We start from the raw sequence: 24,119 nt of genomic DNA, 5'->3' as shown, positions 1-24,119 counted from the left end.
CATGTGGAACATGTAGCCAAATATACAATGTTCTTGGTTGTGCAGTCAGCATAAAAATTGGTAGTATATTTCTTCTTAGTGGTTGGATGTTCGAAGCAGCTATCAGTGCATATAAATTTACACATTGTGCATCTTCTACAAGGAAAAGTTCCAATTTTTTTTGAGGTGACATATGGTTCCAAGCAATTATCTTTGCATAATATTGTTTTTAAATTTTTTGCATTTTTGAAACAGAATCTAGGTTCTTCTACTACCAGTCCTTTGCATTCCTCATTTGACATTAATATTTTCCAGTTTTTCCTAACAATCTCATTTCCTTCTTTTAAAATAGTAGGTTTGCACCAATAGGGCAGTCTTTTGCATATTAATGATATTACATCATTTCCTTCTTTGAAATGATGCAATATCTGTTATAAGGATCTGAGGAAGGGTTGTGGTGGTGACCCGAAAGCGCTTATCCTATTTTCTTCCTTTTTATTGTTTTATTATTATTGTTTTACTGTTATTTTAATAAATAAATGGACTATTTAGTACTACTTAGTACTTGGCCTGAGTATATGCTTCAATAGGAAATATATTGCATATGGCATGTCTGAGTGATATGGAGTTATGGAGCTACTAATCTGTGCTCTAGAAAGTTAAAAGCTGTGTAACTGCTTGTGGTTTGAACATATTTTGCAACAAGTAAAAGTTTGAACAGCACATTGACCTGTTGATTGATCCTGGCCGTGTTGGGGGTACATTAGTATGGTTATCTATAACAACTTAGTATTTGATTCAGGGCATGATAATGAATCGCTAATGAGATGTTGTTTTATCATGTGTCTGAATTGTATTATATGACCATCATGCTACTGGGTTCAGTAGCACTGTCCAATTAGCACTGGTAACAATAGTTTTCTGAATGCCTAAGTAAGAAAATTATTTTTCATTAGGTTTTCATAGAAGATTGCCACAAAGAGTGGTTCAATAAGTGAAGAATATAAAGCTATGACTAAACGAAGAAAATTCAGCAGAATTTGCAGTACATTATATACAACCTAAATTGAAAGATAACGAAGGGCCCAGCCTAGAAGAAGCACTACGGAAAATGAAGTATGGGAAAGCAGCAAGCTCAGATGAGGTCACAGCAGGCATGATCAAGATGTCGGTTGCTGTATAGGGAGAAATGGCTACTGAGGGTACTTATTGCAATATGAAGTGTAAGGTGTTTCCCAGATGATTTGAGAATATGCATTGTAGTGCACATATAAACAAACAAAGGAGACATTCTCAGCTGTGGGCAATATAGAGGTATCAGACTGCAGGTCTCACTGCATGAAACTGTTGGAGAGGATGAATGATAAAGACATTTGCAGAGTAGTAAAAAGTAAAATGGGAGATGAACAGTTTGAATAGAGATCAGGATGTAGCACAACTGACCTGCTATTTGCAGTGAGACATATAGTGGAGAAAAAGGTAAAGATGAGAACAGAGTCCAAATGGACATTCCTAGTCTTCTAGAAAGCATACAACATTATCCCAAGAAAGCTGATTTGGGCAGTTCTGTGATGGTTCAACATCCAGGAAACACTTGTAGAATTAGTGCAGGCTATGCAGTAGGAGCCAATGACTCAATTAGAAACAGTGCTCAGTCTCACAGAGGGGCTCCCAGTGGGAAATGTATGGTGCATCAGAGTTCATCTCTGATCCCACTGCTATTCATACTGGTGATGGACTACATTAGCAAACAAGTTAGAGGGGACAGATCAACAAAGTTGCTGTATGCAGATGATGTGGCATTACAGGCAGACACTGAGCTAGAACTTCAGCAAGGGATAGGGGAATGGAATGTAAAACTGAAGGCACATGGGATTAGTGGCACCAAATGGTGTAAATCAGAATAAACTGACAATTGAGCTAGAAGGGAAAATAGTGGAACAGGTTAACAGCTTCAAATATCTTGGAGAGGTGGTTGAAGAGAAGGGAAATCTGAATGAGGATGTCAAAGCTACAGTCAGAAGTGTTGCAGCCAACTGGCACATAGTTTCAGGAGTAATGTGTGACAAGAATGAGAAAGAAGCTGAAAAGCAAGATGTACAAAACAGTGGTGTGACCAGTACTAGTGTATGGTACAGAAACCTGAGCAGTGAAGGCAGAGCAGCTAAGGATACCAGAGGTGATGGAGAAAATTTGTCTGAGATTGGTGGTAGAATGCACATGGTGAGACAGATGGCTAAAAGATGCAGAGTAGGACAAAGAGAACAGATTACAGTGGTTCAGGCATTTGTGCAGGAAAGCAGAAGACAATATGGTGATTTGTGAGAGACACTAAGAAGGCAAAAGGAAGCAAGGATATCAAGCAAACAGACAGATGGATTGCAGATGGAAGGAGAACATGTCTGTGTTGTTAGCAGGACCACATGACATATCTGATAATTTTCTTCTTCTTCTTTCAGCTGTTCCTATTAGGGGTCACCACAGTGGATCATCTGTTTCCATTTCTTCCTGTCCTCCGCATCTTGCTCTGTTACACTAACCACCTGTCCTCTCTCACCATATCCATAAACCTTATCTTAGGCCTTCCCCTCTTCCTTTTACCTGGCAGCTCCATCCTTAGCATCCATCTGCCAATATACCCAGCATCCCTCCTCAGCACATGTCCAAACCAACGTAATCTCAGCTCTCTGACTTTGTCTCCAAGCTGTCCAAATTGAGCTGACCCTCTAATATACTGATTCCTAATCCTGTCCATCCTTGTCACACTCAATGCAAATCTTAACATCTTTAACTCTGTCACCTCCAGCTCTGACTCCTGTCTTTTCATCAGTGCCACCATCTCCAACCCATATAACATAGCTAGTCCCACTACCCTCTTGTCACTCCAGACACTCTTCTCCACCCACTCCATCCTGCCTGTACTCTCTTCTTCACCTCTCTTCCGCACTCACCATTACTCTGAACTGTTGATCCCAAGTATTTAAACTCATCCACCTTCGCCACCTCTACTCCCTGCATCCTCACCATTCCTCTATCCTCCCTTTCATTCACACACACATATATTCTGTCTTAGTCCTGCTGGCCTTCATTCCTCTCCTCTCTAGAGCATATCTCCACCTTTCCAGGGTCTACTCTCCCTACTCTCACTACAGATCACAATGTCATCTGCAAACATCATAGTCCACGGGGGACTCCTGTCTGATCTCCTCTGTCAACCTGTCTATCACCATTGCAAATAAGAAAGGCCTCAGAGTTGATCCATTATGTAATCTCACCTCCACCTTGAAAACATCCACCACTCCTACTGCAGATCTCACCACTCACACTACCCTCATACATACTCTGTACCACTCTTACATACTTCTCTGCCACTCCTGACTTCCTCATACAATACCACAGCTCCTGTCTAGACACCCTGTCATATGCTTTCTCTAAGTCCACAAAGACACAATGCAACAACTCCTAACCCTCTCTATACTTCTCCATCAACATTGCATCTGTAGTGCTCTTTTCCAGCATGAAACCATACTGCTTACTAATCACCATCTCCCTTCTTAAACTAGCTTCCACTACTCTTTTACATAACTTCATGCTGTGACTGATCAGTTTTATCCCTCTGCAGTTACTACAGCTCTACACATCACTCTTATCCTTAAAAATCAGTACCAAAATGATTCTTCTCCACTCCTCAGGCATCCTCTCACTTTCCAAGATTTCATTAAACAATCTGGTTAAAAACTCCACTGACATCTCCCCTAAGCACCTCCATGCTTCCACAGGTATGTCATCTGAACCAACAGCCTTTCCATTCTTCATTTTCTTCATAGCTTTCCTTACTTCCTCCTTGCTAATCCATTACACTTCCTGATTCACTATCCTCACATCATCCAACCTTCTCTCTCTCTCTCTCTCTCTCTCTCTCTCTCTCTCTCTCATTCTGTTCATTCATCAGCCCCTCAAAGTACTCTTTCCATCTGTTCAACACACTCTCCTCACTTGTGAGTACGTTTCCCTCGTTATCCTTTATCATCCTTACCTGCTGTACATCTTTCCCAGCTCGGTCCTTCTGTCTAGCTAATCGGTACAGGTCCTTTTCTCCCTCCTTAGTGTCCAACCTTTCATACTACTCTTCATATGCCTTATCCTTAGCCTTCACCACCTCTCTCTTCACCATACACCTCATCTCCTTATACTTCTGTCTACTTTCTTCATCTGTATGATGATCTCACTTCCTCTTCACCAACCTCTTTTTCTGTATACTCACCCATACTTCCTCGTTCCACTACCAGATCTCCTTGTCCTCTGTCCAGATGTCACACCAAGCACCTTTCTAGCTGTCTCCCTTATCAGCTCTGCTGTAGGTACCCAGCTATTTGGTAACTCCTCACCTCCACTCAGTGCCTGTCTTAACTCTTCCCTGAACTCCACCTTACAGTCATCCTTTATCAACTTCCACCATTTGATCATTGGCACTGCCCTCACTCTCCTCCTCCTCTTCTTGATGACCAATGTCATCCTACAGACCACCATTCTATGCTGCCTATCTATGCTTTCCCCTGTCTCCACTTTACAGTCTCCAATCTCCTTCAGACTGGCCTTCCTGCATAGGATATAATCCACCTGTGTGCATCTTCCTCCACTCTTGTACATGACCCTGTGCTCCTCCCTCTTCATAAAATATGTATTGACCACAGCCATGTCCATCCTTTTAGCAAAATCCACTACCATCTGACCTTCTGCATTTCTCTTCTTAACACTATACCTACCCATCACTTCTTCATCCCCTCCGTTGCCTTCACCAACATGCCCACTGAAATCTGCTCCAATCACCACTTTCTCACCCTGGGGTACACTCATCACCACTTCATCCAACTCACTCCAAAAATTTACTTTCTCATCCATTGTACACCCAACTCGCAGAGCATATGCACTAACAACATTCATTGACACACCATCAATTTCCAACTTCATAAACATCACCCTGTTTGACACTCTTTTCACCTCCATAACACTCTTGGCATACTGTTCCTTCAGGATAACTCCTACCCCATTTCTCCTCCCATCCACACCATGATAGAACAATTTGTACCTGACTCCAGTACACCTGACCTTACTCCCCTTCCATCTGGTCTCTTGCACACACAATATATCAACCTTCCTTCTCTCCATCATATCAAAGGGTCTATATTAGATGATCGAACTTTTAAAAGTTCGAACATCGTATGGTCGACACCATATGATCAAACTTTTAAAAGTTAGAAAACTACTAAAAAAAAAAAAAAACTACAGAAAAACCTACCTGAATGTTTTAAGAAGGGGGCAAGCCCCCCCTGCACCCCCACACCCCCCTCTTTAAATATACCAACTCCGAGATCGCACTACAGTGCAGAAAAGGGAAATCTTCCCATTCTGCACTATACGGAGATCTCCATTGAAACATTCGAACTTTTAAAAGTTCAGTCATATCGTGTTGGCTAATATAGACCCCATATCAGCTAGCTCTCTCCCTAAACCAGTCATACTGCCAACATTCAAAGTTCCTACCCTCACTTTCACACTCCTAACCTTCCTCCTCTCTTCCTGCCTTCAAGCATGCCTTCCCTCCTCTTCTTCTCCTTCTCCTTTGGCCAACAGTAGCCCAATTTACACCAACACCCTGTTGGCTAACAGTACTGGTGGCAGTCATTGTTAACGCAGGCCTTGACCGATCCAGTATGGAAATCTGTATTGTTGTCCGCATATGTCATTTGGCTAAAGTTTTATACCAGATGCCCTTCCTGACGTAGCCCTCCCCATTTACCTGGGCTTATATCTGATAATATAACAGATTACCTGATAGTCAGTCATGCTGAACCAACAAAAATGCAATGTAAGGCAGAATAAAGACAAATCCTCACAGATGTATTACAAAAGGCTAAGGGCACTAGGGGAAAATAGTGAGTTTACATATATTAATAAAGAAATTAAAAGACAAATAAGATAGCCAAAGGAAAGTTAAGGAGGATAACTCCAAATGAGTCAGGAAATATCCTAGATAAACTGCCAGATACATCCATTAAACATATCAAAAATTCAAGTAAAGAACATAAATATGCAAGGAAAAGTAGTGAATTAAATAAAGTTAGAAAAGGATCAAAGTTGAAAAAAGGCAAAATGAAACAAAATAAAATGTGTGAACGAAGCACATTCTGCACATTAGAACACAAGGCAGAGGCCGAGGTGGTAAGTCTTCTTAAAGGGACACAAGAATGCCTTGTCTAGTGTGTGTAGAAAAACAGAAAAAACAACTGTATTTACAGAGGTATGCAAAACATACAAATGGCACACCATAATTTAGGGAATGCAAAAGTAGAAAACAAAAAAGACTGAATGAGACACAATAAGAAAGTATATGTATATGTAAATAACAGCATACTGCACTGGTAACAAAATATAAGGTATAGTGACAAAGAAAAAAAATCATAGAAATGTCTACACTGCAGAAAAATGAATTAGAAACAACTATATAAAGATAGGAAATAAAAATGATGCTCATTCAAGAGGCTTTCATAAATATAATGTCTGATGGAGATTGTAATAAGTTGGAATCATAGTCAGCAGTGAAGAAGTTGGATGTCAAAAATATGCATACAAATGAGAAACTGCTAAATGGATGAGAAGCCTTTATTTGAAGATATTGAAAAAAATAAACTTCTTCCAGATTAGCTACATATAGACCTAAAGGTGTCCCAAGAAGATAGCCTGACAGGAAGAACCCTTTTCGTGTAATGAGAAAATCTGAAGAGTAAGAGGAATTAGAGAATTATGGAAAACTGGGTCCCATCTCATGGATCTTACAAACACTAACATAGCTATTGCCTAAAAGACAAAGTGAAGTTAACACTTCTGTGAATTTGGGAATTGCTGGTATAACACACAGACAAAACATCTTATACCTCTGTTAGGTAGTGTTATAAGTGAAATTATTGTTCTGAGAGCATTCAGTAAATTAGATCAGGGGTCTAAATATCACCAGTGTCAGTCCTGGTGAGACACAGGGATAAAGTCCTGAATTTGCCACAGTTTGCATGAGATTGACTAGCAACTCAAACATCTACTGGGGATGTCAAGGATGATGAGGGTGTCTATCGTAGCAGAAGGGAGTATGTTGAGTTTGGCAGAACTCGCGTAGAGCCCTGGTGGATGCTGAAGCTCAGAGAGATTACTGGTTTGGGCATGTGGGAAGGGATGGGAAGGCATGGCTGCTGTACTCGCCCAGCCCAGGTACATCATCAAACCACAGCTTATTATTCTCACAGCCTAACAACAATGCAAACATCAGCATGCTAGGATTAGGGTTTAGAAAAAAAAATGCACACCAGTCAGTATATGGGATAGTGCTGGCTCTGGTTCCACTCTATACCACTTTCCCAAGCTACTGAGGATGGCTTCAGCTAGAGGAATAAACTAGTGTTCACCTATGCCCCCCAAACTCCCGAAAGAACCATATACTAATTTAAGCACTGACTTTTATTCAAGGCAGTGTATTTGTTAAACACAACTGATGATTTTCCAAGATTCCCCATCATAGAACCATGGCCTTCCACTTTTTTCATGTAAACATTCCTGTTTTCCAGTAACCAGAGGACCTGATAATAGTCCACCTTCAGTACTCACAATTTCAAGCACTTCTGTGAGAATCAAGATATAACTCTTAATAAAGTAAATATTTTGTGATTGCAAGCCAATGGAATAGTGAAACACTTTATGCAAAACATCAGCAAGACAAACAAAATTGTCACAACACAAGTGAAACTCTGAAACCAGCAACTGAATAGTATGCTGGGAGCCTTACAAAGTTTTGTGCATCCTAATGCTGAAGTTACATTAAAAACTTTCAGTACAAACATAGTTTTGGAACGATATACCTTGTATGGCTGAATCCAGAGTGACAGCAGATGTATTTGTCAGGAAAAAAAGATACAGTGAGAAAAAAAGAAAAAAGATGAAAGGATAAATTAGGCCAAGGAGTATTTTTTCTACAGAGGGCAGGCCATATTGTTGAAAAATAAGTAACCACCCAAACATTACATTTTATGCATTGTAAAGTCATCTCACATTGAACACAAAAGGATCACTGTAAACAATATATAGCCCTCTATTACCATGCATTTTACATTAAAAACACAGGTATAACAGTGGTGGGAATGAAATGACTGATTTTAATTCATCTTTTGACATTTTATCTGGTAAATGATGATGCCATTGAGAGGGTTCCATCACAGACACATGCTAATATCAAGAAGGTCACACACAGCTACAAATAGACCCTTATATTGAAGTGACTGTGTTTGCACATCCATCACTTGAAATAGCCACAATATCAACAACAACAGCAGCAACAACAAATACTAATAATTATTTTACAGAATGTTTGAAAAATAAAGTATAGATGCTTTTATTAGACAAAAAAAAAAAAAGAAAAATGCTTTCTTCTAATGAAACTGGTTTCCTTCTTAGATCTATGCATACAGGCATTTGACGTGTGTGTGTGTGTGTGTGTGTGTGTGTGTGTGTGTGTGTGTGTGTGTGTGTGTGTGTGTGTGTGTGTGTTTATATTTATAACAATTTTAAGTTATTACATTTAATGTCAAGTACTGATGCACTGCCCAGAAGTTTCATAAATGTGGAACATTTAAAGTAATTGCATTTAATATCTCACGTACTGTAGTATTTTCCGTTCAGTAAATGTGAAACATAAATTTATGTTTCAGTGAGGTTAGTCTGCTAACTAAATGCTGGTCTGTTTAAAAGAAAAAAAGATTAAAGTGTCCTATCCTTAACAAATAAAAAAGAAGGAGAGAGTAATGTTATAATATTAATCCCCAAAGACGTTTTTTCTTTTTTTTTTCTGCTGAAGTGGTAAGTAAGCTGGTTTGATATGTGGATCATTTATTAAATGTGATTCATAACTGCTGAACCATTCTGACTTCAAGACATTCATTTAATAAGAGAAAAAAACACATTTTCTATGTGGCACCACTACGGTGTTCATATTATATTTTATAGTACATACTCTTTCATGTATGGGAATTTTGGATGATTGCCTCTCTCTAGTGAAAGGGATTTTTCTCTTAAATGGGAAAAATGGTGTTAAATGTGGAACTGCAAAAATGTAACAACAGTGCACTCTGCTGTAACAAAGCTGATAAGTCAATTCTTTGATGTCAAAACACGGCTTGTTTTGAGGCCAGAGTTAATGGCTATAATTTGCATGTCTAATTTCTTTTAATGCTCTGATTCCTGACCAGCTGCAAGATCAATAGGGTTATTAACCTCTTGAGAGTCTGTTAGCCTGGGAACCAGAAAGAAATGATGTTATCTAAAATGAATCAGTGGTACTGTGTTATCAATTTAAGGACAGAAAGAATGAGAGCATTTGAGCATTTGTCTTGAGAACATCCAAGTCATCACTCTGCCTGTGTCTATATGTAAGTAGGATTTTAGAACTGTTTTTTCTCTTAGAAATAGCTAGGAAATAGGAAGATTAGACTAGTTTGTTTTTCTGTGATGTTAGAACTTTTCTACTGTATTATTTTAAGTATTTCTCTATAATCTCTGAACTCTTGACTAGCATTGTGTAGTAAGAAGTATTGTCTTGTGTTTTTTATTCATTAAATATTTTTAAACCTTTCAACTGTGGCTGCTTTGTGTAGAGATAATTTAAGCTCTAAGAGTGCATTGCATGCATATAGTGATACTGTACCATGTCACTCCAAATAAGTCTTGACTGTTTGGTTGCACTTACCATTTGGATAATAATATTCCACAGTATAATTGGACACCCTTTCTTAAGAGCCTTTGAGTAGCTGATAAATATTAGCTGGGTGGTGGCAGTGATTTCTACCATATAGTCTGGGTAAAAGGGGCACAGCTGGAGAACCTGTACCAGCCTTCCCCAGGAGTGTCTGTGTGGTTCTATAAACTCTTATCTCAAAGTGTGTGTGTGTGTGTGTGTGTGGGTGTGTGTGTGTGTGTGTGTGTGTGTGTGTGTGTGTGTGTGTGTGTGAGAGAGAGATAGAGAGAGCTACATGGGCAGGGACATGAAGCACTGGTTGGACAGAGAGGGTGCTAAAGGTTTTAGCTTCCCACTAGCCTGAGATCTGGACCCTATATCTGTGCCAGTGGGGATTCTTACTGGGGACCTAGAGAGAAAGGGAGAAACCAGCCTCAGACTGACTGTGATCTCTGTGTGCTCTTAAAGGAAATTGTACTTTACTGTGTATGTATGTATTTATTACCATTTCCCTATATGGACACCCCTCACTGGTGTTACTTGCTCCTTGATTGCTGGGCCAGTGCACGGGCATCACACATAAAGTAAATTTGTATTTATTCTAACATATTCTTTACTTTTATTTTTATAATATCCATATTTAATCATATCCATGTTCATTTTATCCCCTTCTTTAAATCTTTGAAAAAATCTCCTTTACATAGTTACCCCATAACATTTTTACTCTTACATTTCAAAACATTTGTTCCATAGTTTCTTCTTTTTGAAACTGTAAACATATACTACCACTTTTCTTTTTATATGGCATATTTCCTTTTACTGGCAAATTATCTATTACCACTCTCCACAAAAAAATCTTGGCAGACTACTTTCTGATTATACTATTTGCTTCTTATTTTTATAGCTTTAATTTTTTTATCTGTTAGATTTTCCCCATGGTTTAACATAGTAATGTTTTAGCATTACATTCTTATAACATAATTTTCTGTCTTTTTTATATCATCAATTTTTATTTTCCACAAAAATATTTTTTTGGTAACATTTTATTTTTTCATTTATACACTCTTTTTCTCTTTTACACTTTTTTGCCATACCCCAAAATTTATCATACTTATATTTATACAGTTTTACTACTAATCTCCTTTCTCATTTGTCTACTTTAACACTTTGTACACATTTAATGAAGTAGCATATACCACTGGATTAATTAACCATAAGCCTTCTCTTATTTACATACAAAACTCATCTTTTACTCTGCTTAATCTAGAACTCCATATAAATGAAAAAAAACTTCTGCAATAATTCCTTTTCAAATACTGTTGGCAACATATATATACTTGATAAGTATGCTATCCCCCCCTTCAGTACTGAATTTATCAAATAAGCCTTTCTTTTCTGAATGATAATTTATATGTTCTCCAGAAAAGACAGGTCTGTTATATTTCTTCTATTGTTATCCCATTGGATTTTCCTCACATCTTTATTCCCAAATGTTATACCTAACACAGAAATTTCATTCATTGTAAAATATATACCCCTATATTTTTAATACATTGCATAAACCTTTACTTTTCTCTTTATTTAAAGTCATCCCTGTCACCTCTAGTCACTCATTTCTGCAAATTATTACTTCTTCTATCAATTTTTTTTGCTATTATTATTATATGTCATTTGCATATTTTAACAGAACTAAAATTCTTACCTCTTCAGGTGTTACATACCTCACCTCCTTCATTTGTAATTTATTTCACATACTATCACATTCATAACTAATGCAAAGAGCATGCAACTCATTGGACATCCCTGTTTTACACTACTCTTCATATGTATCTCTTAGCCTAACCAGCCATTTACAGCTTACAATCACTTTGTTGATTGCACTTCATGCAATTGACATTTGTGCGAAACTGCCTTTGGCCGAACTGAAATTACAAATGCCACAATGTCGAACCTTACAATAGTGAGCATTCGCTGTTGTAAGGTTCGACATTGTGGTGCAGATTGCACTATAGTGGGGATCAGGAAATGTACCCTTTCCCTCACTGTAGTGCGATCTCTGAGTTTGTATATTTAAGTAGGGGGCTGTGGAAGGTGCAGCCCCCCACATGGGGGTGAAGGGGCTTGTCCCCCTGCAAAAGTGTTTGTTAATGTTGAGCAGAAGTGCAGCATTTCAGTAAAGTTGACATTTTCGAAATTTCTACTTTACTAAAATGCTGCCTTCGACATTTTTTGTGTTCGGTGTTGAGATTTCCGAAGATGTGATTCGGACATCTTAACACTCAAATGGAGTAGATTCAAGTATGTGATAGTAAACTGCCTTTTACAAGTATTTTTACTTTATTATTACTATAAGCTGGTATATATTTGAGATTATTCCTAATTTCCTAACTTTCTCACTTATATTCTTTCATTATTACCCATAAAATTTAAAATGTTATCAAATGCTTTATTAAAGTCTCCTATCATAATTTTCACATCTTCTTTTCTATTTATAATATCATCCACATTTTTTATCATTAATAATTCTTGACAACCCTTCCCCTTTATACTATATATACTACCTTCCATAATATTTTCCATTTTAGTTTCTAATCTCTTTTGTATTATTTTCATCAAAATCTTATAACCATTATTATTTAATACTATTGGTCTCCAGTTTTTTAATTGTCTTCTATCTGCTGTCTTCCATATGAATTTAAGTATTCCACTGCATAATTCTTTATACATAAAACCTTAATTTAACCATTCATTCAAAATCTTTACAAACTATTTTTTTGCCAAGCCCTTAAATGTTGTATAAATTTTATTCCCTATTCCATCTGGTCCTGCAGTCAAATCTATATTTACATGTCCTAAAAATTCATCTAGCTCATTTAAATAAATCTCCTTTTCCAACTTAATATTCTCTTTTCCTATTAAATGTTTTTTACTTTCCATGTTTTTTTCACTAACTTTTTTTTATTTTCTTTAAACATTTCTTGTACATATTGTACTACACTGTTCATAATATTTTCAAGTTCTTTCTATTTCTTCTTTTACTTTTTTATTTCTCTCATTATACTACCTTCTTCCTTTAGTAAGCAGCTTAAGTAACTTGATACATCTCTTTTTCCTTGTAAATATATCTCTGTTTATATAACAATTCTTATATTTTTCTTGAGTTCTTTTAAAGTACTTTCTATCAGTATGGTCTAAGTCTTCCAATGCATCAGTATATATTATTTTATATTTTTCTTTCTCTACTTTTCTCACATCATATTTCCACTGTAAAAAACATTTTTATATTTTTCCTTAAATAGCATCCAAAGGGTTGCCTTCACATGGTAGACATTTCAGAATGTCGAAGACCATAAAGCTGAGACCATATACTCGACATTCAAAATGTCGACCATGTGAAACCGACATCTTTGTGCAGTGCAGAATGGAAAGATTTCCATCTTCTGCACTGTAGTGCAATCTTGGAGTTGGTATATTTAAGTTCTGGAGGTGTGGAGGGCGGAACCCCCATGGGGATGCAGGGACCATAGCTGTGTGAAGGTAAGTTATTGTTGTGTTTTTTTTTGTTTGTTTTTTTCATTGCATGGTCAACATTATGAATGTTGATCATATGGTCTCGGCCATATGGTCTTCGACATTCTAAAATGTTGACCATGTAAAGTAGACCCCATCCAAATATCATCCAACATTCAGACCAGTTTTTATAAAATGTTCTCATAGTATTATGATCTTTTCATAACTGTATTACTAATCTCTTTCCTTCTTCATTCCATACTGTCTTATTTATTATTTTATTCTTTTGCCTATTTTTATTTATTCCTTGTTTTCCTTTATCTCTAGCCAAATTGCAAGATGATCAAAAAATCTTGTTTCAACTACCTCCCCTTTTCCTATAACTAAACCTTCTGATACTATAAACTAATCTAATTCAGTTCTATACATACCCCTTTTGTAAGTCCATGAATTTTTATCCCGAAGTTGTAACTTACCACATAACTTCTAATATTTTTCTTATATCATTTTCTTTGCTTTTACACTTGCCTCTTAAATCACAATTAAAGTCCCCTGTTATTATAATACTCATATTTATCACTACAGTCTAAAATCAAATGAAATAATCTTTCCCTGTCCTTACAATTAGTATAAGCATAAAATGTTATAAGTCTATATACTTATTCTTTCCATTTTAAATCTATAATGGTTAATCTTCCCATTTTTGCTAAAGTTACATTCTAAAATCTTTACTGTATTTCTAACAAATACAGCTATTCCAGAACATATTTTATTTCCCAAATTTCAGATTATCTTTCCTCCCTATAGTTTCTCTGTTTGTAATCTTTCTTCATTTGTTAAAACTCTTATGTCTTCTAATATAATTACATCTACATCACATGTATTATACCACTCAAAAATCCTTATTCTTCTTACTATATTCTTAATATTTTTCACATTTACAGAAAGTACTCTGATATTTTTATTTTCCCTTACATTCATGGTTTCACAAGTTTATAACTAATTACTCGGCTAGCTTTCTTAATAGCTCATTCTATGGCTAGCCAATTTTTCTCCCAAGAGTGAGAATCAAACACTGTACCGTATGTATTTGAGTCAAGCACCATACCAGCCCACAATCATTAGTCCATGCATTCTTTTTCATCCATTTCCTTTCTTTTTTCTTTTGTACTTATCCCTTTACATTTTCTTTTTCTGTCTTTTACTCTTTTACTAATAGGGTTTTTTTTTTACTACCTCCCAATTTATGTCTTCTTCATCACTTATTTCAGAACCTTATTCTGTGTCCTCTTTATTATTTTTATTCATATAATTCTTTTTCTATTTCTACCACTTCTAAAATTTCTTCTCTCTTTTTTATTTGCTACTCTTTCTTTTTCTTTTCCTTACTCTTATTTTCATTTTTTGCAATCTATCCAACAAATGTCCAATTTTGTTACATTTATAACATTACAATTCACGTTTTTTCATCATGTCCCTTTACTTTGTCATTGTTACTTACCAAATGTCCGTCTTTTCCACAAAAAACACATTGTATGATACCCTATTCCTCTCCACATTTATCATGCTTGGTATATTTGTATATTTTTATCTTTCTATTTTTAACACAATAATACAATTATAGCCACCAATTGATAAATCCCTTTTGTCATAAACATTTGTAATGTCCACTACTTTTTTTACATAAAGTTTTCAAATGTCCTTTCAAAGTCTCTCTTTCTACCTCTGATTGAAATTATACATGGATTTTCTATTTTGTTGCCCTGTTAAATTCTTTTATCACATAAAGATTCCATGGGGTACAGTCTTTCTTTTTTTTTCTTTTTCGTATTCTCCAAGAAAATTTTCTATTGAAAAAAAAGTCTCATATATAATGCCACAAAATAAATGTCTCTTTTTTAATAGGAATAAATGCTCTTATGTCATGTGCTGTTACACACAAAGGAGCTATTAAATTGTCCCACACTTCATACTGGTCCATTTCTTTTGTCTTCTTTACTTCAAAACCTTAACAAGTACTATTGTTTTTCATTTTCTTCTGCCTTATTTTCTGCTGCTCCATGTTTGCCTTCTTTTACTTTCTCTAAACATGTTTTCTTTTCCATCTCACCACTATCGTCAAGATTGTCTCTGCATTCTCCTTTTGTACTTTCTCCATAATGTCCCCCCAGGAGACATCTCCTTTATCTTCTGGCTCAGTCTGCACTGCCATTTCATTAAGTAAAGCATCCCACAAACCTCCTGACTGGAGGGTTGTAATTATCAGTTACTGACTCATCTCTATCAAACAGATTTCTTTGAAACATCTCCTCAGAATCATACATAAATTCTCTGATCTTGATATTTGCTTTCTTCACCATTTCTGTCTCCACTCCATCATCTCCTTCTCTCCCCATCTGCCTCCCCATTTCTCCGGGCCACCTCTGTGCCTGGAACAGAAACAGGAAGTGCTCCTCCAAAATGGGTCCCACTCAAATCAATGATGTGTAGGGGAAGTTTCCCATTGCATTGGCCAAATTTCCCTTAGCCAGTATGATTACAAGGTCTATCCTGATATGAGGCTATTGGCCTAGTGGGGTCAACAAACTGTAAATAAATAAATTATCCTTTTCATACATCAGCTGCAACTATGTCTTGAAACTACAATTCTTAGTCTGAAAATAAAAAAATAAAATAACTCAGCTATTATATTAAGTCTAACTTTCAGACAGACATCAAACTATTGTGTACAAAGATGACTACTGACAAAAAAGTAAAGTTTCAGAAAAAGGCAAGTTGATATTATTGGTAACAGTCAAAAATGTAGATCACAATACTGGAATTACAAACTAAGAAGAGAAAGGACATGCAAATGAACTTGTTACTTATTATAATACAAAACATTTCTCATCACTCATTACTCATTCATTAGACCCATTATAGAGTACAACGCCCCTTTTGGTATGTACCTCACAAGACATCTACAACAACTGGAAAGGCTGGAGAAATACCTCACAAAGAGGATTTCCGGCCTCAAACAGATGCCCTATGCTGACCGTCTCAAAAAACTCCAGCTTTACTCTGTCGCATATCGCCTACTCAGAGGTGATCTCTGCCTAACATACAAAGCTATGTCAAACCCAGAGCTGTTGGACATGCTCCACTTAAAGAAATCACAATCTCTCCGAGCTACACGCTCTAGGGACCTAAACCTTGTTACCACAATAAACAGAACAATGCCAGAGGTATAGATTCCTGTCCCAGAGACTTCCCATACTCTGGAATAAACTACCTATCTATATCAAACAAAGCTCCTCATTAGCACTCTTCAAGAAAAATCTTGATGATTGGATGGGAAATAGGAAATTCACCCTGGAGGTCACCTCTGTGGCTCTGCTCGACAGTGGCACAGGAAAATAATTTTCTTGGATGGCAAAAGCCAGGGTACCTTTTTGGCTGGGCTTGTATAGGCCCCAGGGCCGATAGCCTAGTACCTACCTATGAACCTATGATCATCATGCAGGTCTTCATCTGTGTACACTTGAAAACAGCTGTAGTTGCACATTATCAGAAATGTTTATTTACAAGTAGGAGTGGACATGATTTTATGTAAGATATTTGCATAACTGCGAGAACTCAGAACAACTCATTTTTAAAGTATCCAGAGTATTGGTGAAGAAATATTTAACACCCTATGTTTTGACCTACAGAGATGTCTAGCAAAGAAGGCTACTGGCCAGCAGATGGTGTTCATCCTATGCATGACAGAGATTACGCTGGATGGATGGACTTTGGACGCAGAAGTGCAGAAGCCCTAGAATTTGATTCCTGAAGAAGTTGTTTTACCAGTGAAGATTTTACTGAGCTGCTTATTCATAATTCTTTCAAGTGCAGACAGTTTGCCCACAGTTTATATTAACTACATTTGAATATCAGTTTCTCTTTTTATGTTCCATAAACTCATATTTTATTATACCATTATGCACTATTAAGTACATTTTCTGGTGATTTAGAAGAAATTATAAATGAGAATATATATGTTATATACAATAAGCATATTTTGTCTGTCCTTTTGTTTATTCATATGTGTTTAAAAGAGAGTCTATGGTTTGCTTCTCCAGGATGCATAGGAGACTTGAATATATTTCTGACACCCTCGGTACAGACATAGATGTAAAATAAATCATCTGTCTTACAAATCTTCTCATATCTGCTGTATACCTCCCACCTGTACACACACACACACACACACACACACACACACACACACACACACACACACACACACACACACACACACACACAAACTGTCCCATGATTCTTCAGGGTAAAAATAGGAATTCTTGCTTATGTTTTGCAAATTATATTAATATAATGAACATTAACAGAGGTTAAAAACTGCAAACCTGTACAGCATTAGTGCGAACATCATGAAGCTAGTGTGGGAGAATCATGGAACCATTGTTGCATGGAATGAACTACAGAGTAATTTCAAGTAATGTCAGATTTCTAATGCATTTCCCTGTGTAGGGGAACAAAGCTGTAGGGTAGGGAAGTTTATGAATATGACCAAACTTCATTTTAATTTCCACCTGAGCAGATGACCAAATAATGTAGGAATACAACACAAATATTAGAAGCTTTTATTTTAAATAAATGCAGCACTGCATTGGTTCTTTTATTCCTAACTAGGTGTTTACCAAATTTAAGTATATCCATCCAAAACACTGGATCTGACATGACTTAAATAATGGAATTTTAGCTTTCAGATTGTAAAACAAATAATCATACCATTGCATGGTAGACTGAGGTGGTAAGATTTACAAATGGGAAATATATTGGTCATGTTTTTTGCAAAGGAGTTTTCCTGTACCAGCCAGTTAGATGCTTCTCATTTTAAATGGAGTAAAACTGAATATTAAGGGTGCCACAGGTTTACCGTTCCATTACCACACCTATAGTGCTGTATACTATGCACATCTAATTTATCAGTGCATTTTAAAAGCTTTTCCCCTTTGTGTCCGCTAGCAATCAGCCCCCTCCAATGAATCTAGAGCCAACCTGCTCTCCTGGTACACTGTCTTCTCAGAATCCATTGGCACAGGCAAAAATTGACCAGAAGAAGCCATTATCCAAAAGGCCATGGGGGAGATTTATCCCACTGCACCACTCCTCTGCTTCATCTAGGTTATATGCAGCCCTCATTTCAGGAGTCTGAGGGACTGGCTTCACCCACCCATAACAGGGCTGCTCACTTTTAATGGTGGTCCCTTGATCTTCCCAAGTCAGAGAACTATGTAGATCCACTGGATTTGTATCAGTCAAGTACAGTACATTACATTTTTTCTAGTAATCCCTAGCCTCACATCTGCAGCAGCCTGGCATTCATGCATTTCCATTACACTGTTACAATCATTTTTGCATGCTTCTATATATGAACAAAAATGCATCAGCTATCAGCAGCTTACATAACTTGGTGGATACAGATGTCTTAGCCCTTCTTGCTTTATGCTAGAACACCTATGTCCAATGGGTGCCAGTTCTACAGGAAGCAGGGATGCGCCTCTCTGCCCCCTTCCCCACCAGACGGGCAGGCCTGCATTAGCCATCCACTCACAACTGCCCTTGTCAGCTGTTCCACCAGCAAGGTGACATTTTGATCCTAGGTAATCCAGATCTAATAGGTCATAGCTTTATCCCTTTGCAACACAAAGCAAGTGTTTCCCAGTATTGTTTTCTTTTTGCTAACCAAAACCATAAATGACCTGAACTCTTACAGTTCCTTTCCGCCATAACCCAGCTTGTGAGTGAAATGATAAATACAAAATATATATAGACCATTTAAAGAGTCAATGAGCTAGTATGTTTGTCGGTTGTAGGAGAGAGGTGCATTTGTCAGGGGTTTGGGGCACCTAGATCTGGATCCAGCACTAAGTGACCAGAGCAGTCACCTAGGGCCCACTGGCTGGGAGAGGGCCCCCACTGGCTGGGAGGGGGGCTGTTGACTAGGAGATGTATTTTTTTAAATTAAAAAAAATATGTTTAAGGGCATTCTTCTTCTTTAAGAAGAATGCTGAATGCCATTTGCGTCAGCTAGCACAGACACGACAGGTTTGTGTGACCTTTTTTGTCTTCTGCGTCTGTGTGACCTGATGTTTACATCTTCATCTTCCTCGTGCATGAAATTTGAATGCCAGAAAACACTGGAAATGCAGACCATGAACATTCAAGTGAGAGGTAGGGGTGTGTGTGTTTGTTAATTTAAGTGGTTTGTAGGTGTGCGTGTATAAGAGGAAGGTAGGGGTGCGTGTGTAAGAAGTATGTAGGTGTGTGTGTGTGTGTGTGTGTGTGTGTGTGTGTGTGTGTGTGTGTGTGTGTGTGTGTGTGTGTGTGTGTTTCTGTGTGTGTGTGTGTGTGTGTGTGTGTGTGTGTGTGTGTGTGTAAAACAGGGAGGGAGTTTCTTTAAACTGTCCAGATTTTCGCAGAATGTCCAGATTTTTACCTCATATTTTTAGTCCATTCCTCATAAAACTTGTGGTTTTCAGGGTATATTATAGGACATCAGTGAGGACAAAATTCACTAAATAATGACAGGCATTTGTGTTTCAGACTTCATATCCTTCAGAAAATTTATGATAATACAATATCTTTTATTCCAGCGACTTTATAAGTTTGTGAGAGCAATATTTAAAGTTTGTCCCTATTTTTGGAGCTTTGTGCCCTCATTATTTTTGGCTTTGCCCAGATTTCTTGTGCAAAGAGGTTGAGAGGCATGGTGTGTGTGTGTGTGTGTGTGTGTGTGTGTGTGTGTGTGTGTGTGTGTGTGTGTGTGTGTGTGTGTGTGTGTGTGTGTGTGTGTGTGTGTGTGTGTGTGTCTAAGAGGGAGATAGAGGTGTGTGTTTAAGGGGAAGGTACATGTATGTGTGCTTGTCTGTGTGTAAGAGGGAGGCAGGTGTGTGTGTGTGTGTGTGTGTGTGTGTGTGTGTGTGTGTGTGTGTGTGTGTGTGTGTGTGTGTGTGGGTAGGTGGGCGTTTGTTCATGTAAGAGGGCAGTAGATAGGTGCGTGTTTGTGTGTGTGATTGTTTGTGTAACAGAGTGTTAGATGTGTGTGTGTGTGTGTGTGTGTGTGTGTGTGTGTGTGTGTGTGTGTGTGTGTGTGTGTGTGTGTGTGTGTGTGTGTGTCTGTGTGTGTAAGAGGGAAGTAGGTAGTTAGGTGTGTATTTGTTTGTGTATGTAAGACGTGGTTATGTAGCATACCCCTCAGTTGTCCAGATTTTTGCAGAATGTTCAGATTTTTGCTCCATATTTTGGTCTGTTTTTCATAAAATGGACTGAATTTGCTAAATAATGACAGACATTTGAGTTTCAGTCTTCATATCCTTTAGACAAATGCATACCAACATAAATCCTGTTATTCTAACAATTTTCTAAGTTCATGAGAGCAATATTTATAATCTGGGCCTATTTATTTTAAGCTGTGTTCATATTTCTTGCACTAAGATGTTGAGATGTCTGTGTGTGAAAGTGATATGCCCTAGTTAGAGATAGCAGGTGTTTATTAATTTACTTAGGCTCAAACCTCATTTCTTAGTTAACAGGAAACAAAAGCTTGAATCCTCTACCTCAACTACCAATCTGCATTTTTCAGGGCAATGAGTTTCAGGTACATTTTTCAAGGAATTGAGTTTCAAGTGTATTTTCAAGGAAATGTGAGCTTCAGAGGAAGAGACGTTCACTGCTGCTCTTGCTAAGTCTGTTTACAATGTGCAACTGTTTTGTTTAGCAAATTGAATCACTATTATAGTATATAGCACTATTAGTAGTACAACAGCTAGCATGTTTGCGTTTGATGCAAAAGGCTGTGGGTTCTTCTCCTACAACATATAGATGGATTACAGATGCTGAGTTGCATTTTAAGGGGGGTTGGGTTCTGCAGTCCTCAGTACACCCTCCTTTGGATGAATCTGTTTTCACTTTGCCATCCATTCCCTATTGCAGTATTACCAGCTTACCATTTTAAATGTGCCATGCAATGTATCTTCAAGGGGAACAGGCACTGAATTTATAGATGAAACACTGAAATATAAAGTTATTTGCTATCAGCAATCTCTTCATTAGCTAACAGATCTCCTTAATGTGGAATTATTCAGATGATGTTTACTTCTGCAGAGATTGTGCATACTGACTGATATTGGTGGATTGTAATGACAGAAGTTTCAGTGGCCTTTTATGGTTGAAATGTTCTGAATTGGCCAGTTTTGTCATCACTGGTTCATATGTTTTGTTTCATTGCTTAGTGGAAAAATGTTCAAAACTATAAATGTAAAACACAATCTAACAAGTGGTGCTGTATTATACAAGAGATATAATTTAATACAACTATGAAGGTGAATCAAAAAACTCTTGCATGTTTGCATGGTCCTAAAAATGTGCATAAGGGGTCTATGATTTGAAAACAACTCAAAGGTAAACTTAATCTGCCACTGGCCAGATGCCTTTTCTTTGAATGCGGGTTTCAATGCTGTTTCAGTGAATGCGAGTTTCAATGGCAGAGAAGTTTTAATGCTAAGTCTTTTTTCATTGGGAGACCGTATTGCTTAGTTTAGGAAATGTCTATCAATGTTTTCTACAAAATCTGAAATAGAAATTTTAAATTAAACCCAAATATCTTTATTCATTGTAGAAGTACTTCAGAAGACAGTATGCACACTGAGAGTTTTGAACAGTGTTTATGGTAACTGGGGAGAAATAGCCAAGTAATGGGGCACTGAAATAGCTGTGGGGAGGTGGTGTATGGGGGGCCCCCAATCCATTATCCTGTCTAGGGCCCCATTTGATCTTGATCCAGCTCTGGGGACACCAAATTGCCTTGCTGTAGCTCAACATACCATTGCATATTCTTTCTCATGAGAAAAGAGTGGGCTGTCCAGGTCACTGGAGAATTAAAGGTCAGCAGGGAATAAAATGATACATAAAACAAATATGCCACCATTTCAGAGAGTATACTGTAAAGTCGCCTACCCCATCAGATGAAATATTACTTCTGTGAGTCTCACAAGACAGCTATCCATGTTGATTATTTCATTCACATAAGATTTATAGCAGCATTAACTGTAATATTATATCAACACCGGAATAACTACTGAGATGGCATTGCTAAGCTATCCTTTAGTTCTCTGTGGAACACAGATGTTCCCAGGACATGTCATATAAGTTATTGTAAATATTACAGTCTTCTTCTTCTTCTACTTCTTTCAGTTGCTCTCATTAGAGGTCGCCACAGTGGATCAGTGGTCCACAAAACAAATGGCAGATTGTAAATATTACAATACACATTAGAAAAAGTAACACCCCCCCCCCCCCCAGTATGCAAGTTAACAGCTGTTGTATTGTTCCTAATCTTGGCATTTAAAAATGAAAAGTTGAAAAGAATTCAGATATTTTAGTAGGCAAAAGAATTTGATGACAGAAAAATCACGGTGGGGGGGGGGGTGCCAGAAGTATGTTTTATGAAGAGATAATACGAACAGGATGTTACCTGTTGTTATAACTTAGCATTACAATACTTCAGATAATTGGCAAAATGTACATCCGTATTCTGTTGGAAAATTAGTATTCTCCAGTAGGGTATCAATGTATAGATATCTCCTGATAGAAAACGTTCACCACTTCACAGGAGCATATTAAGCTGCTGTGAAGAACAGCCTGAGGAAAGCAAATGATCTCCATCTTTTTATGCTTTTTAAATGCATCTTTGTTGCCTAGCAAGCATAAAATAAAAAAAATAAATAAAAAGAAAAAACTCAGTAAAAGTGATTGCAACAGCAGTTACTTCCCCATACTACGTGATGCTTAAAACCCCTATCTGTCATGCCCTATCAGTCTGTCTGTGTGGATATGTTTCTATGTGTATGTGTATGTGTGTGAACCTGTCTTTGCCTCTGCATCTGTATATGTGATTTTGTGGGAAGGGCATTAAATACTTACATGAGTTACATTTTGGATGTAAAATATTTCCTCCATCAACAATTACATATGTTACAACAACTTTGAAACATTAGGCAGAGCAACTATTTTATATCAAAAATATAAAAAGTATATACTTAATAAAAAGCAAGTCTGAAACAGTTTAACAGAAATAGTCCTTTATCTATGTGCAAAATGCCCAAAAGGATAGGCATTAGAATGGAAATAGCAGACCTTCCAGGAATGGAAAGGAGTGTCATTGGGCCTTATTACACCCCTAGGCAATCCATTATTTTCCCAGTAACACCAACCCTGTCAAGCATTATACCTCACATAGCCCCTCCCCACAAAAGGCATACAATTGCCTAATTGATATTGTGCTACCAGAAGTAAGGTAACCTGCAAAGGTCCTTCCAAAGAGATGCAAGTATAAAATGCAGTTATGTGGAAAACACTATCAGTCACAGAGTACAGAATGCATGAGGAAAACAGGACCATAGTCAGTTACATAGTTCCACAGCTATGTTTTTGTGTAAACCTGATGTAGCCAGTGTGGCTATATCTTACAAACCATAATGACGTGGCTATATATTAAAAAAAACATAATGACTTGGGGTAGCAGCAGTAGTCAGAATGCTTCAATCAAATTTGTTATAAGGTAGAAATTCTGGCATTTAAAAATCCTCTGACTGGAAGGTATATTACTTGGCAACACAAAATTGTGGTTTCTATACCTATGCTTCACACAGTTTCCAAACTATGTAAGTAACTTCCAAATAATACTTGCACCAGAGAAGTTCATGTTTTACTTGCAGAACTTCAGAGAACATGTGTCTAATGAAAGACAAACAAAAATACTATAGTGAAATTCAAACTAAGCATAATACCAACCCACAAAAGCTTTGGGCCG

At 37.3% G+C, this 24,119-nt stretch overlaps 1 long non-coding RNA gene across 1 annotated transcript in view; it reads left to right on the top strand.

The window, feature by feature from the left end:
• Positions 1-17,297, top strand: part of LOC122788394 — a 55,267-nt gene extending 37,970 nt beyond the window's left edge. Inside the window, exon 3 of the long non-coding RNA XR_006362651.1 lies at positions 16,954-17,297. This is a non-coding gene — a long non-coding RNA (uncharacterized LOC122788394). The remainder of the gene's footprint in view (positions 1-16,953) is intronic.
• The last annotated feature ends 6,822 nt before the right edge of the window (positions 17,298-24,119 follow it).

Source organism: Protopterus annectens, chromosome 13.part0, assembly GCF_019279795.1.
Source record: "Protopterus annectens isolate FY-2018-M chromosome 13.part0, PAN1.0, whole genome shotgun sequence".
NCBI lineage: Eukaryota > Metazoa > Chordata > Ceratodontiformes > Protopteridae > Protopterus > Protopterus annectens.
This window is presented reverse-complemented; position numbering and strand designations above follow the sequence as displayed.